The sequence below is a fragment of the Oncorhynchus keta genome, chromosome 7 (assembly GCF_023373465.1).
Source record: "Oncorhynchus keta strain PuntledgeMale-10-30-2019 chromosome 7, Oket_V2, whole genome shotgun sequence".
In the NCBI taxonomy this organism is placed as follows: Eukaryota; Metazoa; Chordata; class Actinopteri; order Salmoniformes; family Salmonidae; genus Oncorhynchus; species Oncorhynchus keta.
Genome location: NC_068427.1, coordinates 3,728,666 through 3,746,712, shown reverse-complemented (window position 1 = coordinate 3,746,712; position 18,047 = coordinate 3,728,666). Strand labels below are relative to the sequence as shown.

General features: G+C 42.2%; 1 protein-coding gene across 3 annotated transcripts in view; it reads right to left on the bottom strand.

The window, feature by feature from the left end:
* The window catches only part of fgf14 (fibroblast growth factor 14), a 272,457-nt gene that overhangs the window by 73,042 nt on the left and 181,368 nt on the right, over nt 1-18,047 (bottom strand). The gene's annotated exons all lie outside the window — the stretch shown is intronic.

Genomic DNA, 18,047 nt, shown 5'->3' with positions numbered 1-18,047 from the left:
AAAATCTAAGCTAGATGCCCTCAATCTCACACAAATTATCACCTCTGCTGTCTTCAACCAGGATCTCAGCGATCACTGCTACATTGCCTGCGTCCGTAATGGGACCGCAGTCATGCGACCACCCCTCATTACTGTCAAACGCTCCCAAAAACACTTCAGCGAGCAGGCCTTTCTAATCGACCTGGCCCGGGTCTCCTGGAAGGATATTGACCTCATCCTGTCAGCAGAGGATGCCTGGTTGTTCTTTAAAAGTGCCTTCCTCACCATCTTCAATAAGCATGTCCCATTCAAAAAATGTGGAACTAAGAACAGATATAGCCCTTGGTTCAATCCAGACTTGATTTCCCTTGACCATCACAAAACATTCTATAGCATTGAATAGCCCCCGCGATATGCAACTTTTCAGGGAAGTCAGGAACCAATATACGCAGCACGCGCTCCAGCAGGTATATTTCACTGGTCATCCCCAAAGCCAACACCTCATTTGGCCTCCTTTCCTTCCAGTTCTTTGCTGTCAATGACTGGAACGAATTGCAAAAATCACTGAAGTTGGAGACATATCTCCCTCACTAACTTTAAGCATCAGCATTCAGAGCAGCTTACTGATCACTGTACCTGTACACAGTCCATCTGTAAATAGCCCCCCCAACTACCTCATCCCCATATTGTTATTTTTGCTCATTTGCACCCCAGTAACCCATGACTTGCACATCATCATCTGCACATCTATCACTCCAGTGTTAATGCTAGATTGTAATTATTTCACCCACTATGGCCTATTTATTGCCTTACCTCCCGAGCCTTACAACATCTGCACACACTGTACATAGATTTTTCTATTGTGTTATTGACTCTACGTTTGTTTATCCCATGTGTAACTCTGTGTTGTTGTTTTTGTCGCACTGCTTTGCTTTATCTTGGCCAGGTCAGTTTTTCTTAACTGGCCTACCTGGTTAAATAAAGTTGAAGAAAAAACAACATGTAATCCATGAATGTTTCGAACATCTTGATAAACTATCTGGCCTTAATGGCCGTGTTCTCTTAACCTCTCTACCCAGTACAGTCAGTACTGTACTGTTCCTCCTGGTTCTTCTGGTTTACCCAGTACAGCCAGTAGAGGACTGGACACCCCTCAGAGCATGGTTCCTCTCTACCCAGTACAGCCAGTAGAGGACTGGACACCCCTCAGAGCCTGGTTCCTCTCTACCCAGTACAGCCAGTAGAGGACTGGACACCCCTCAGAGCATGGTTCCTCTCTACCCAGTACAGCCAGTAGAGGACTGGACACCCCTCAGAGCCTGGTTCCTCTCTACCCAGTACAGCCAGTAGAGGACTGGTCATCCCTCAGAGCCTGTACTGTAGCATGTTACATTCAAAGGGCAATGCTATTGGATTAACTGGTTGTAAAAACAGATATCATGTTGTGGCTTGGTGATTCAAATAATGTTCTCAAGATATTTCACCGTTTTTGGATCAATGGTTGTGTGGTGAAAAATGTCTCCAAACAAAATGAATGCACAATAAAAGGTTTTGACTATAATACTTGGGCGTTACAAGTTTTACCAGTTTGGAGTTTTGAAAATTCACCACTTACTTGTGAAAATAGCACCAAAGCAATTGACAAAAACTCCTGACATCGCCCTCTCTCTCTGACTGAAGAGTATGGGACACTAACGCTGAGGCAGCATAGAGACCACAGGATTGTCAGATGTCATGAATTGATATCTACATTTATGAAGACTTCATAGGCCAGCACAAGTAAAGGACATAGTGATGCTTGCTTAGTTAGTACCACTTCCTCCCAATTTGGCCCATACCTGGCGTGGACTTTGGACCTCTGCTTTGCTAGCACACGTGACCTCATGAAGTGTCTTAACAGTCAGCGCCGCCACGCAAAAAGGTAGCTATTTGCTGGGGACACTTCAGGCTGATGTGGGGACACTTCAGGCTGACGAGTAAGTTTCACACATCCCCATGGGCCACACACACACACACACACACACACACACACACACACACACACACACACACACTTTCACATGGATTTTTAATGAGAGCACAATCCCCTTGAGTGAGAACAAGCAGGCAGACACATTAAGATGGCCTCCTCCAATCAATTAAAGACTTTGATCAGCAGCGTTTAAAACAATCTCAGAGAGTGAGATTGATTCCTCAGACAGTTCAGCAGAGGCCGATTTGTAATAATTAAAATGGAGACAGAGCTGAGAGCTCGCACACAGTGTGCAGAGGCGTGTGCGTGTGTGTGTGTGTGTGTGTGTGTGTGTGTGTGTGTGTGTGTGTGTGTGTGTGTGTGTGTGTGTGTGTGTGTGTGTGTGTGTGTGCACAACTGTGTGAGCATGTGTGTGTCTGTGCGTCCTGGGGCAGCAGGTAGACTAGTGGTTAAGAGCATTGGGCCAGAACCCAAATGGTCGCCTTGAGGAAGGCACTTAACTGTAAGTCACTCTGGATAAGAGTGTCTGCTAAATGTGACCCGTTTCAGGAAACTAGGCGTATGTCGCGGGTCACCTCTTCACAGGAGAACCCTTTGAACGTAATCTTTTTTTGCCAGAAATGCCTTCTGAAATATGTGAACTTTCCTGTGCCTTAATATCAAACTTGAATGCCATCTGTAAATATGAATACAATTGTTAAATTACGAGCCTAGTTGGTTTAACCTTCCCACTAGCCATGATTGGCTGAGATAATGAGTGGGCTGGACATGCAGAGAGATGAGTTCAGATTGGTCTGCCATATAGCACGCTTCTGTCTATTTGTGCTGGTTAATATGTGTAGGTAATCCTGTCTAACGTGGCTTTTGAAAAAATATATTGCTTAGTAGAACTGCTCTTCACTTTCTGGGGGACCGAGTTTTGAAATCAGTGGAATCAGAGTATGATAGATAAGGAGATGGAGAAAACACCTGTCTCCGGATTACATCCTCAAACTAAGGGCAACCATGGCACCAATGACACGGAGAAGCGTCCAACAATGATGTATAAGATATAAGATAGTCTAGCTAGGTGTATTTTCATATATTACACATTTCTAATTCATTTTCAATTCAAGCAAAAGTGCACTGTTAGCTAGCTAGCTAACATTAGCTGTCTGGCTTGCTAGCTAACGTTACGCGTATGATCGTATTATTCGTATCTCAGAGCCATTTGTTTAGCTAGTTATAGCATAATGTTAGCTAGCTAACATTGAACCTGGTTGGTTAGCTACCTGCAGATTCATGCAGGGTAGTAATGTCATGAGTTGGGATTATGGTCCATTGTTTAGCTAGCTAGCTAGCTACTGAACATGTCTTAACAAAAGACTCCACTATGCAACTAACCATTTTGGGTGAGTTCCTAAATTTAGTCTGGCAATCTACTCCCATTTTAGTGCACACTCACCTGAGTGTGCCAGAGCACAGAATAACTGATGAATTTATGAACACTCAACCCCACTGAATAAGGCCGGTGTCAGTAAACGTCGGCAAAAAAGCGTAATTAAATTGTAGCCAACAGCACAGTTACAGTCACCAACTCTCTGGTTAACATGAAAACTGCCTAACCAGCTCTGCGAGGGCGAGTAAACTGGTCAGAGTGGGGTGTTCTCTCATTTGTGTCTGGAAATAGCTAGCAAGCTAGCCAATGTTAGCCAGTTAGCTTGGGTGCTTGACTGCCGTTGTGAGGTCAGAATGCTCAGATCAACCCTTCTCATTGGCCAGAGCGTTTAATATGCACTGAATTGACGAAAGGACAATCTGACAGCACAGTTGCAGTCATCAATGCTGAGGATAACATAAAAACAGCCTAACCAGCTATGCTAGGGCGAGTAATGTTCAGTGAGCTGTTCTCTCATTTGTGTCTGGAAGTAGCTGGCAAGTTAGCCAGTTTGCTTGGGTGCTTGACTGCTGTTTCTAGTACAGAACGCGTAGATCAACCCTTAAAGAGATGGGTGGGGCTAAAGCTTAAGAGGATGTGAACAATGCTGAATGGGTGTAAACAAAACATTCAAAGGCAATTTTCTCAAAAGGTTTACAAGTTGATCAACTTTCAAAGCAGAATTATGCAAATGCAGTGTATGATATACCATGTTGTAGCTCTGTGTCTCTGCATTTATCCAATCCAATGTAAAAACACAATTTCTAATTTTGCTACATAAGACTGAATCAAGGTGATCGGTCACAAATGACTAAAATGTTACAGTTCTACATTTAAAGTCCTTGATTTTGTCTGCGTTTGCGTTTATGTGTAAGGAGCAAGGATATACAGTGCCTTCAGAAAGTACTAAGACCCCTTGACTTTTTCCACATTTTGCTACTTTACAGCCTCATTCTTCAAATTGATTAAATATATGTTTTCCACACAATACCCCACAATGATAAAGTGAAAACTGTTTTTTAGAAATATTTGCAAATGTATAAAATGTATAAAAGACAACAGAAATACCTTTTTTACTAATTTACTATTAACTATTATTATTATTATTATTTATTATATTATTATTATTATTATATTATTATTTTATATTATTATTTATTAAAAATAAAAACCTGTAATACCTTATTTACACAACTATTCAGATCCTTTACTATGACACTCAAAATTGAGCTCAGGTGCATCCTGTTTCCATTAATCATCCTTGAGATGTTTCTACAATTTGATTGGAGTCCATCTGTTGATTGGACATGATTTGGAAAGGCACACACCTGTCTTCATAAGGTCCCACAGTTAACCATATCAGATAGTGTTCTGATTATTTTCTCTTTTTCTTGTGCTGTCTATTAATGGGATACTGTTTGAAAGTAGTGATTTAAAAGAGAAAATAAGACATACACTTGGCACAATGCAAAGTTGCACGTCAGAACAAAAACCAAGCCAAGACTCGTTGGCCACTCAGTTAAACTGAGCAATCGGGGGCGAAGGGCCTTGGTCAGGGAGGTGAGCTCCAGAATTTCCCTGTGGAGGTGGGAGAACCTTCCAGAAGGACAACCATCTCTGCAGCACTCCACCAATCAGGCCTTTATGGTACAATTGCCAGACGGAAACCACTCCTCAGTAAAAAGCACATGACAGCACACTTGGAGTTTGCCAAAAGACACTAAATGACTCTCAGACCATGAGAAACAAGATTATCTGGTCTGATGAAACCAAGATTGAACTCTTTGGCCTGACAACCAAGCGCCACGTCTGGAGGAAACCTGGCACCATCCCTACGGTGAAGCATGGTGGTGGCAGCATCATGCTGTGGTGATGTTTTTCAGCGGCAGGTACTGGGAGATTAGTCAGGATCAAGGGAAAGATGAATGGAGCAAAGTACAGAGAGATCCTTGATGAAAGCCTGTTCCAGAGTACTCAGGAACTCAGACTAGGGCAAAGGTTCACCTTCCAACAGGACAACAACCCTAAGCACACAGCCAAGACAACACAGGAGTTTGGGACAAGTCTCTGAATGTCCTTGAGTGAACCAGACCGAGTCCGGACTTGAACCCGAATGACCATCTCTGGAGAGACCTGAAAATAGCTGTGCAACAATGCTCCCCATCCAACCTGAAAGAGCTTGAGAGGATCTGCAGAGAATAATGGAAGAAACTCCCCAAATACAGGAGCCAAGCTTGTAGCGTCATACCCAAGAAGACTCGAGGCTGTAATTGCTGCCAAAGGTGCTTTAATAAAGTACTGAGTAAAGGGTCTGAATAGTTATGTAAATGTGATATTCCAGTTTTATAGTTTTAATACATTTGAAAACATTTCTAAAAACCTGTGTTTGCTTTGTCATTATGGGGTATTGTGTGTAGATTGATGAGGGGAATTTTTGTTATTAATCAATTTTAGAATAAGGCTGTAACGTAACAAAATGTAGAGAAAGACAACTGGTCTGAATACTTTCCAAAGGCACTATATCCTGTAGCCCGGGGACTAATTTCCCCACTATTTCCAAAGTGACACCAGTTTGATAAAAAAAACCCAGAGAAAACCAGCAAAACCATAGCTGAAATGCAAATCCAGCAGCTAACCAATGACATATTGGTTCCCTTACCCTGTCAGGAGTCTATGAACAAGGTAAGACAGCAATCCAGGCTTTGTTTTTGGTTACCTGGCCACTTATATTTCTGTAATTTGTGATCCCTTTAAATGCCTTACTAAATATGGCAGAATTGGAGCACTTCAGTCCTTCTGTATGAGTGGAGCTGAAGAAATCTACTCCTATCTATTATGCAAGCCTTCGTAGGTCCTCAGACTGAATATTCAATACATTATTCACGATTGCCAATTGATGGCAGACATTCGCATACGCCGCTACATGTGTGGCCGTGAAATGTTAAGTTAACCCTTTATACTTCTGGGAATTGGCCTGTATGGATAGGACTGCATTGAAATGTTTCTTACAGAAGAAATATGAAAAGCACAGACATAAGCATGGTAGCAATTGAAAGGGAACTGTTCAGAAATGATGGGGAAATGATTCAACCAAAGTTGAGGACACAACAGTCCAGCTGAGACAAAACTGAATCCAAACACTACACTGTTGATTTTATGTGCATTTTACATTTACTGTACTTTTTGCTGCATTTGTTGATAACGAAATCTGAAAATACTCTGGATACATTCAGCAAAATGATAATATTCCTGGAAAGGGTGGGGTGGGTGCTACAGGGTTTGAGTGAGAGGACTAATTTGTGTCTCCAGGTGGCTACCCACCTCTCCAAAGTGACTCAAAGAAGAGTTTTCAACTATAAGGTGCTTGTTTTGAGCTCCCCTAGCTGTGCTGTAGAGGAACTAGAACACTTGTAGTTGACACTTGTAGTTGTTTGTTTGGAACACAACCCAGCATCCCCGTCATCACAACACTATTGTTTTTGTTTACGCAATTCAAAACCGGTCCATTATAAATCGTAATCTGGGTCAGATGGGCATCATTTGAAAGCTTGTTCTATTTCCAACATGACTAGCTAAGTTATAAATTACGATCTTACAGTTCTGGGCTTTTCACAGAGCAACAGACTGTAATTTTGGTGTGCATAGAAAGGAGTTAAGCATGCACTCAGGTGCGCGTTTCACAGTGAATTTAATTCACAATAACTGTACCGCAACCAGGCTCATTCTGTTCAGAACAACCCAGGGTATGACAACATGTAATCTGGTAACTGTACAACAACCAGACTCATTCTGTTCAGAACAACCCAGGGTATGACACCATGTCATCTGGTAACTGTACATCAACCATAGGCTTCATGAACGTTGACACTGTATATTACATGAGTTTTATGATTTGGAAATGTGAAGTGCACATTTATGACATCGAAGCGGTATTTATTATACTCCTCAACATCTCATCTTTCAAAATACATTGAGTCCTCTTAATTTACAGCATTTCCCTCGCTCAGACAATCAATATTTTGATAAAGTTGCTCAATTAGCATGAGGGATGGGGGCAACTTCTTGTTGCGTGTGGTGCTCAAATTCAGAACGGCTGTCAGTCAAAACCCATACAGTGCTGTGAAACACAGGGCCTGCCATTTTATACATGTTATGGTACTGAATTCCAATTTAGACACTTAACAGTGCCCAGATGTGTCATTTTCAACCCATATATAAGGCTACCAGGTAAGTTGACTGAGAACACATTCTCACTTACAGCAACAACCCAAGGAATAGTTACAGCAGAGAGGAATGAGCCAATTGGAAGCTGGGGACGATGGGATTTAGCCAAGACACAAGGGTTAACACCCCTACTCTTACAATAAGTGCCATGGGATTTTTGGTGACCACAGCAAGTAAGGACACCTGTTTAATGTCCCATCTGAAAGACAGCAATGGGATCTTTTTTTTTAGATTAGAGGAAAGAGTGCCTCCTACTGGCCATCCAACACCACTTCTGGCAGCATCTGGTCTCCCATCCAGGAACAACCCTACTTCGCTTCAGTGGCAAGCCAACAGTGGGATGCAAGATGGTATGCTACATGTACAGAACAAGCCAAGCTGTGGGTGTTACTAGGGCACCACTATTGAGAATAAGGCGTATTCTCAGACATAAGATACGTAAAGGCTTTCAGTTGCTGAATAGAGAGGGGGTTGGATATACTGTACTGAGAAAATCACTGGGTGCTTTTTCAAAACAGCATCCTGTGCAGTTTTACGGTGTATTCCTCTTTCTCACTGCAAATGAAGAGCCAGGCAGGATACCCTTCACACCTAACAGTTGATATAGCTGCAGTGGTTTTGCAGCTGTAGGGGCATCCCTCTTTCTGCATACACAACAATCACACATCAAATCATCCCTTTTGCTGAGTAGAAATGTTGGTTTATGCAATAGGGGTGTCCCTCCCTTGCCAGCTCTTTCAAAACCTTCACACACATCTAAAAGATTTACCCTTTTTCTCTTCAGCTGATATTGCGTTTTTTTTTTTTATTATTATTTTTTTTTACAATGGGGTTACTCCTGGGATAAATGGAACAATCACTGTGTACTTACATTTACATTACACTTAAGTCATTTAGCAGACGCTCTTATCCAGAGCGACTTACAAATTGGTGCATTCACCTTATGACATCCAGTGGAACAGCCACTTTACAATAGTGCATCTAAATCTTTTAAGGGGGGTGAGAAGGATTACTTTATCCTATCCTAGGTATTCCTTAAAGAGGTGGGGTTTCAGGTGTCTCCGGAAGGTGGTGATTGACTCCGCTACTTGATGTTAGGGTATTTTCTTTCTCTCCTTTCTCTTCTTCTATTCTCTCACTCTCTCTGTCAGGAAAGGTAACTGTCAAGACAGTGGAGACACATGCTTAGCTGCATGCACGCACACACACACAGCAGTTGCACACCTCACAGCCAGCCCAACCCTGATAGACACACTTTGGATGTTTCTGGAATATTTTAGGGGCTTTTCCTGCCCGCATCGGAGAAAGCCCTCTTCGCCTCTTTCTCCTCCATGTGGTCATGGAAGATAGCAGGAAGCGAATGAAAAGCTGGTCACATATCGGTTTGTGTTATCATGTTTAGCATGACAAAGAGTTGAGATGATATCAACAGATCTGGGACCTGCAGGCCAATAAAAAAGCTGCTTACAGTTTGACTGTTTATCTGAGGGCTTATGTCGACATTCATATTCTGATACGGACATTACTTAACACTATGGAACGATCTCAATTCCGCCTGAATGTCTTTTTAAAATCCATCATCAATTCAAGTGACATAAACGGTAGACTGTTTGTCATTCATCAAGGGAAAGAGCATGTATCCGTTGTTTCAATACAAAGATGAGTGCGCAGCCCTGTAGGGGCTTTACATTACAGTACAGGGTGTTCTGTAACTGTTTTGCATTCAGACATTTCCCATAAAATCAAAATAACTAGTGCCTCCACTGTGGTTGTTTATGACATTTGTGTGTGAAACCCTTCAGGAATAAATATGTTCCATTGGAAAAGGTAATCATGTTGATGACGAATATTCCCGGGGAAAAAAACCTGCCAAAAATACAATGATAGCTGGCATAGAGAGCGAATGTCAACCCGGTGGTCCTCTTTTGTTTTGCCTATTCACCCTCTGAATGGCACACATACACAATCCATGTCTCAATTCTCTCAAGACTTTGGATTTAACAACTGACTTCAATAAGGGGTCATAGCTTTCACCTGGATTCACCTGATCAGTCTATGCCATGGAAAGAGCAGGGTTCCTTAATGTTTTGTCTACTATTTTGTAGAAAATGGGTTTGGATGCAATCTATGAAAACCCTTTGAACCATAGAACTAATCCAATCATCTACGGCGGCAGGTGGCATAGCAATTAAGGGCGTGGGGCCAGTAACTGAAAGGTTGCTGGTTTGAATCCTGAGCTGACTAGGTGAAGAATATGTTGATGTGCCCTTAAGCAAGGCACTTAACCCTTCTAAGTCACTCTTGATATGATGGAAATATAATGTATCATTCAGGAATCACTGGCATGGCATTGAAATAGGTCGGCAATAAACAACCGATGTATTTGTACATTTGGCGACAACACAGACACAAATCATTTGAGTCCACCTCTAAGGGAACTCAGCCAGATCACAAAGAATTGCCATTTGAACATCTACACCTGGTCAAAGACCTTCAATCTCATTCATTTAGGGCGAAACTCTCTCACAGGACACATTCCAATAGTAGACTGTGGATGGAGTCCAATGTTTAATGGAATTGTAATCAGATACTATTTGAAATCACATCATTAGCTAGATCCAATCATGATTGAATCCCATAGAAGTGTCTTTTGAATGTCGATTAGTTAGAGCCAATTTCATGTTTTCATTACAATCGGTAATCGGCATTTTTGGACACCGATTATGGCCGATTACATTGCACGAGTCTCCATGAAGAGACTGCGTGGCAGGCTGACCACCTGTTACGTGAGTGCAGCAAGGAGCCAAGGTAAGTTGCTAGCTAGCATTAAACTTATCTCATAAAAAAACAATCAAATCTTAACATAATCACTAGTTAACTACACACGGTTGATGATATTACTAGTTCAACTAGCTTGTCCTGCATTGCAAATAATCAATGCGGTGCCTGTTAATTTATCATTGAATCACAGCCTACTTCGCCAAAGGGGTGATGATTTAACAAGCGCATTCGTGAAAAAAATCACTGGCGGTGCACCAATGTACCTAACCATCAAAATCAATGCCTTTCTTAAAATCAATACACAAGTATATATTTTTAAACCCACATATTTAATTAAAATAAATTCATGTTAGCAAGCAATATTAACTAGGGAAATTGTGTCACTTCTCTTGCGTTCTTTGCAAGCAGAGTCAGGGTATACGCAACAGTTTGGGCCACCTGGCTCATTGCGAACTGTGTGAAGACCATTTCTTCCTAACAAAGACCGTAATTAATTTGCCAGAATTTTACGTAATTATGACATAACATTGAAGGTTGTACAATGTAACAGCAATATTTAGACTTATGGATGCCACCCGTTCGATAAAATACGGAACGGTTCCGTATTTCACTGAAAGAATAAACGTTTTGTTTTTGAAATGATACTTTCCGGATTTGACCATATGAATGACCTAAGGCTCGTATTTATGTGTGTTTATTATATTATAATTAAGTCTATGATTTGATATTTGATAGAGCAGTCTGACTGAGCGGTGGTAGGCAGCAGCAGGCTCGTAAGCATTCATTCAAACAGCAGCTCTTAGCAATGCTAGGATGCACAGCACTGTTTACGACTTCAAGCCTATCAACTCCCGAGATTAGGCTGGCAATACTAAAGTGCCTATAAGAACATCCAATAGTCAAAGGTATATGAAATACAAATGGAATAGAGAGAAATAGTCCTATAATTCCTATAATAACTACAACCTAAAACTTCTTAGCTGGGAATATTGAAGACTCATGTTAAAAGGAACCACCAGCTTTCATATGTTCTCATGTTCTGAGCAAGGAACTTAAATCTTACTTTTTTACATGACACATATTGCACTTTTACTTTCTTCTCCAACAATGTATTTTTGCATAATGTAAACAAAATTGAACATGTTTCATTATTTATTTGAGACTAAATAGATTTGAATGTATGTATTGTATTAAGTTAATAATCAAAGTGTTCATTCAGTATTGTTGTAAGTGTCATTATTACAAATATATATATATATAGAGTATATAGAGTATCAAAAGTGCAAACCCTGCCCACCTGGCACTCCAGGCAGGCTAAAGAGAAAGCTAAAAGTATTATTTTGAATTATTTTTAATAGTATTTCAACCGAGATCTGCATGTTACAGATTCCCACAGGTATCGTCAATGCGACATGCATTCTATAATATATTATCAATCCATCTTAATGTTGTGAGAAGAAACATTTAAACGAGGCTACATATATCCCATTTTGTCTGGATTCTGAAGTTATTATCCAATGCAACAAATACATGTGTTAGCATGTGTGTGCTGTCCAATACTGCTCTGAATATGTATGGGGCACATTCAGCAGGTTCAAAAGAAAACAAGCTAAGTATTTCCATAGACTAAAAATAATGAATTTTCCCCTGAAAAACTCACAATCAGCAGTTAGTTGACATGCTCATACTGATCCTGTTGTCATGGCTTTGAATGATAGGCGAGTAGATGTATACATTGCATAACAAGTAGCAGTGGAAGACTGAAAGACCAGCATTTTATTTAAAAAAAAAAATCATTTTAAGATTGAAGTATTTGAACTGTTTGTAACCTTTTCACACGTGAGTTCCATATATCTCACGTTGATAGTTTTATGTCAGAATACACTCACTGTTCCAAAATGTGACCCGGTTCAGGAAACTAGGTGTATGTCGCAAGTCACAACTTCACAGGAGAGCTGTTTGAACGTAAACCATTTTTTTATCAACTTGCGTTTTTTGGCAGAAATGCCTTCTCGAACATGTGAACTTTCATGTGCCCGTATGCCATCTGTAAATACGAATACAATTGTTAAATTACGAGCCTAGTTGGGTTAGCCACAGAAAAAGAGAGCAACCTTCCCGCCTGCCATGATAGGCTGAGAGTGAGTGGGCTGGACATGCCCGAGAGATGAATTTGGATTGGTCTACCATATAGCATGAGTCTGTCTTTTGGAGCTGGTCAGTATGTATAGATAATTGTGTAGAACGCAGCTTTTATTTATTTTTTATCATATAGTAAAACTGCATAAACCTAATGTCAAGTTAAAGTGTACTGTTAGCTAGCTAACATTAGCTGGCTGGCTCGCTAGCTAACGTTTTGTGTATGCTCTCCACTTTCTAGAGGACCGAGTTTTGAAATCAGTGAAATTCGGGTATGATAGCTAAGGAGATGGAAAACACACCAGTCTGGATTACATCATCAAAATAAGGCAACCATGTATGGCATCAGACAGGAGACGCATCCAACCGTGATGTATACTGGTAAAATGTTTAGATATGACACGTTTCTAATTTTGACAGAAAGTGGTTTAATTTCAAGTGTACTGTTAGCTAGCAACGTTAGCTGGCTGGGTTGCTAGCTAATGTTATGTGTATGATCTTATTCTTCGTATTCTTCAAATGTATCTCAGACACATTTGCTTGACTAGTTATAGCCATAGAACCTGGTTGTGGGCAGAGCAGTTGCCGTACCAAGCGGTGATACAGCCTGACAGGATGCTCCCGATTGTGCATCTGTAAAAGTTTGTGAGTGTTTTTGGTGACAAGCCAAATTTCTTCAGCCTCCTGAGGTTAAAGAGGCACTTCTGCGCCTTCTTCACCACGCTGTCTGTGTGGGTGGACCAATTCAGTTTGTCATTGATGTGTACGCCGAGGAACTTAAAACTACTACCCTCTCCACTACCGTCCTGTCAATATGGACAGGGGTGTGTTCCCTCTGCTGTTTCCTGAAGTCCACGATCATCTCCTTTGTTTTGTGATGTTGAGTGTGAGGTTATTTTCCTGTCTTGTCATTATTGGTAATCAAGCCTACCACTGTAGTGTCGTCTGAAAACTTGATGATTGAGTTGGAGTCGTGCATGGCCATGCAGTCGTGGGTGAACAGGCAGTACAGGAGAGGGCTCAGAACGCACCCTTGTGGGGCCCCAGTGTTGAGGATCAGGGGGGTGAAGATGTTGTTACATACCCTCACCACCTGGGGGCGGGTCTCGAGCTTGATAACGGAAGTGAGTGCTACGGGGCGGTAGTTGTTTAGCTCAGTTACCTTAGCTTTCTTGGGAACAGCAACAATGGTGGCCCTCTTGAAGCATGTGGGGACAGCAGACTGGGATAACGATTGATTGCTGGTCTGCGCATGCTCTGAGGACGCGGCTTGGGATGCCATCTGGGCCTGCAGCCTTGCGAGGGTTAACACGTTTAAATGTTTTACTCACGTCGGCTGCAGTGAAAGAGAGTCCGCAGGTTTCGGTAGCGGGCCGTGTCAGTGGCACTGTATTGTCCTCAAAGCGAGTTTAGTCTGTCTGGGAGCAAGACATCCTGGTCCGCGACGGGGCTGGTTTTTCTATTTGTAATCCATGATTAACTGTAGACCCTGCCACATACCTCTTGTGTCTGAGCCGTTGAATTGTGACTGTACTTTGTCTCTATACTGACGCTTAGCTTGTTTGATTGCCTTGCGGAGGGAATAGCTGCACTGTTTGTATTCGGTCATGGTTCCGGTCACCTTGCCCTGATTAATAGCAGTGGTTCGCGCTTTCAATTTCACGCGAATGCTGCCATTAATCCACGGTTTGTGCCATTAATCCACGATGCACTTGCTAATAAACTCGCTCACCGAATCAGCATATTCGTCAATGTTGTTGTTTGACGCAATGCGGAACATATCCCAGTCCACGTGATCGAAGCAATCTTGAAGCGTGGAATCAGATTGGTCGGACCAGCGTTGAACAGACCTGAGCGTGGGAGATTCCTGTTTTAGTCTCTGTCTATAGGCTGGAAACAACTAAATGGAGTCGTGGTCAGCTTTTCCGAAAGGAGGGCGGGGGAGGGGCCTTATATGCGTCGCAGAAGTTAGAATAACAATGATCCAGGGTTTTACCAGCCCTGGTAGCACAATCGATATGCTGATAGAATTTAGGGGGCCTTGTTTTCAAATTAGCCTTGTTAAAATCACCAGCTACAATGAATGCAGCCTCAGGATATGTTATTTCCAGTTTACATAGAGTCAAATAAAGTTTGTTCAGGGCCATCAATGTGTCTGCTTGGGGGGGAATATATGCGGCTGTGATTATAATTGAAGAGAATTCTCTTGGTAGATAATGCGCTCAACATTTGATTGTGAGGAATTCTAAATCAGGTGAACAGAAGGACTTGAGTTCCTGTATGTTGTTATGATCACACCACATCTCGTTAATCATAAGGCATACCACCCCGCCCCTCTTCTTACCAGAAAGATGTTTGTTTCTGTCGGTGCGATGCGTGGAGAAACCAGCTGGCTGCACCGATTCCAATTGCGTGTCTCGAGTGAGCCATGTTTCCGTGAAGCAAAGAACGTTACAGTCTCTGATGTCTCTCTGGCATACAACCCTTGCTCGGATTTCATCAACTTGTTGTCAAGAAACTGGACATTGGCGAGTAGTATGCTCGGGAGCGGTGGGCGATGTGCCCGTCTCCGGAGCCTGACCAGAAGACCACTTTGTTGTTTTGGTTCACCGGCTGGGATTCGATCCATTGTCCTGGGTGGTGGGCAAAACAGAGGATCCGCTGTATTTCGATCAATGTTGAGCTCACCCGTGATGTGATGAATTATAAATAGTAATTGCTATTGGCTAATTCATATTATGGTTTCTGTCAGCCGAGAGTTCTCTAAATATGACCGCTTGTGTTACTTCAATCTTTCCTCAGTTAGTGCTAGGACTAACGTAGCCTACATTTCACGGTTTTGACGATTGTGTTATGCTGTCGCTACGTCTGTGCATGTCTGAATATTGCATCCCAAAATAAACTGGTCACATACAGGACGTAACGTTGTAAGGACTGTGTTTATGCGTTATAATGACACCGGTTTTAGTGTACGCTAAAGGGACCACTGTCACACCTGTTTGTTGTTACGTGTGAAAAGGTTACGTTTTTAAACTGTTTTAGGTGGCCTAAGTTGATGGAGATCCACCAGGTAAGTTGATGGGAGACTTGTTGGAGATAGAAGTGAACTATATGCAATGCTCTGCCCATTTCACCTCACTGATAGTGTATACACCCATGTTGCCCACATCTGGTCCAGGGGGAACCATGACATTCAGTATGTACATGTGGAAGAGGGACTTACTACTCCTAAGATACTGAGAAATGCATTAAGAGGACATAAATCCATTGTCTTTCAGATATGCAGACATGGAAGCTGTTATTCAGTTTTTTTTTTTGCCAAACAAAATTCAGTAGAATCCTAAGAATCATCAGAAATTCAGATTAAGGACAGTGTTTGTGAAAACATTGCCATAAAAAATATTATAAAAGGGTGAATATTCAAACGCTTTTACAAAAAAGGATTACAGCTATACAATCAGTATGTGTGTTGTGGCCAATGCATGAATCCAGGACACATCCGTGTTCACTAGAGCTTGCAACGAAACGTCCAGACAATCCCTCTCTGTTTTAGTCCAATTTCTTCCATTTGGTGCCTAATGAACACCACCCAGAACTATGCTCCATCCAACAGTGTCAACTGCGCCACAGTAAAGAAAAACCTGGTCTCCTCAATGGAAAACCCACACAGTCTCAGAAAAACGAATCATCTAGGAAAAAGCTCTCCCCTGGAAGCCCTATTTCCAGTGTATCCTCAGCTGTGGAAGCCCTGAAAAAAAGACAACTGCATTGTCTGCTCGCGTTATAGTGCCGCGTATGATTGGTGGAGCATTCAGCTTTATTTTGCTAGAAATGTCCTTCCAGAGAGGCCGGTAATTGAATTAAGCACACCAAACAAGTCATTACTCTTCATTTAGTCTGTGTGTGTGTTTGTTTCTGTACATGTATGCGTGCCTGCGTCTGTGTGCATGTGTGTGCATGCATGTGTGTGTGAGAGAGAGAGCACTAGAGTGGGCAGCATTTCCTAGCAGCCCCCTGTGAGCTCTGAAAGCTGTGGTGGTGGTTGAAATCACTCGCTAAAAATTGTCCCCAACAACTCTCATGCGAGTGGGAAATTAATGAGATATCTTCCCACTGGGCCAGTAATCACAAATAACGGCTATGATGAAGATGAGTGACAACCAAGGTAGCATCCCAAATACCACCCTAATTCCCTTTCTAGTGCAAAAAAATTGACAGGGCCCATAAGTAGTGCACAACATAGGGAACAGGGTGCCATTTGGGACGTGGCCCAAGTGTTTTCCATGTGGTCTGACTACAACTCTTATCACTCAGCAACTCGAACAAATCATACATTTCTGAGTAGCTTTCTCCACCACTACATTCAATTCTTATAATGCATCGTCTAACGGCAGAGGACCTGTTTTAGAAAGGCCAAATGCAATGCATCACTTGCCAATACTTATCAGGGCAATGCCACTGTCACACGTGCACACATGAACACACACCCACACAAGCAAATACATACACACACATGCACACACACAAACAGACAGAGGGGCCCTGACTTGGCAGGTGTGTTGTTGTCAAGGCGTTATAGGAGTAATTTGTCACGCCGGATAAGCCTGGCATCAGTGTCTTTGACTCTGGAATTTATTAGCGACAGATTGCCCCCGTAGACACCAGTGGCAGGTACCAAGATACACAGCTACGCCACATACCCAAGCCCACAGCGCCTATTATGGTTTTATTAGGCCTCGGCTTCTCTGTTGGCATGATCTAGCATCACGTCCTGCAACTGCTGGGATCTCTGTCCACAAGCCAGAAGAACTGGGTTATTGGACAGTGCAGGGGGCATCCAGACAGACAGGGACTAGGAATGGAAATGTGCTGTCTAAGCTGGCTTAACACAGCACTGTTTTTGTATGAGTTTTTGATTTTTGGATGGGAGGATATAAATGAAAGGCAGTGGCCCACAGGTTCAATACAGTTATGTGGGGAAAGATTAGGTTTGAAAGGCGTAGCCTCTTATCGGGGGAACTATTAACCTTTTAGGTCTCCCAGCAATGAATTGTGTTTGTTGTTCATTCTGGGGATGTGTAAGGCTTTGTTATATGCACAATGCAGTTCATCAGTTCAGCAGTGTGCATGTAGGAGCTTCAAAGCGGACACGTCAATTCAAGCCAGACTTGGTTATAGCTCCGTTTTAAAGCGGGGACCATCAACTAGATTCAGCCACAGGATGATTTTTTTTCTTGAGCGGATGGTATGAGGGGGGCGGAACACACTGACAAATAATTTGTAAATTGCAAATTGACCACAAGAAGCCCAAAGAGATGTAATATTTCAAACGTTGCTTACATTTGTATACGATCACGTCTCTCTATTAGGCTTGGGAACACTTCGGAACAGATTTTCAAAGTAAAAATGTCCTGGTGTTTTTACAGACTTTTATGTCTAACAATGTTTTAGTTTTGTTCAGCTTAGAAATTAGGCCCGCGGGCCACAAGTTGGGGAACCCTGTTCTAAAGCATCACGCACAGCTCGTCTGTTGCC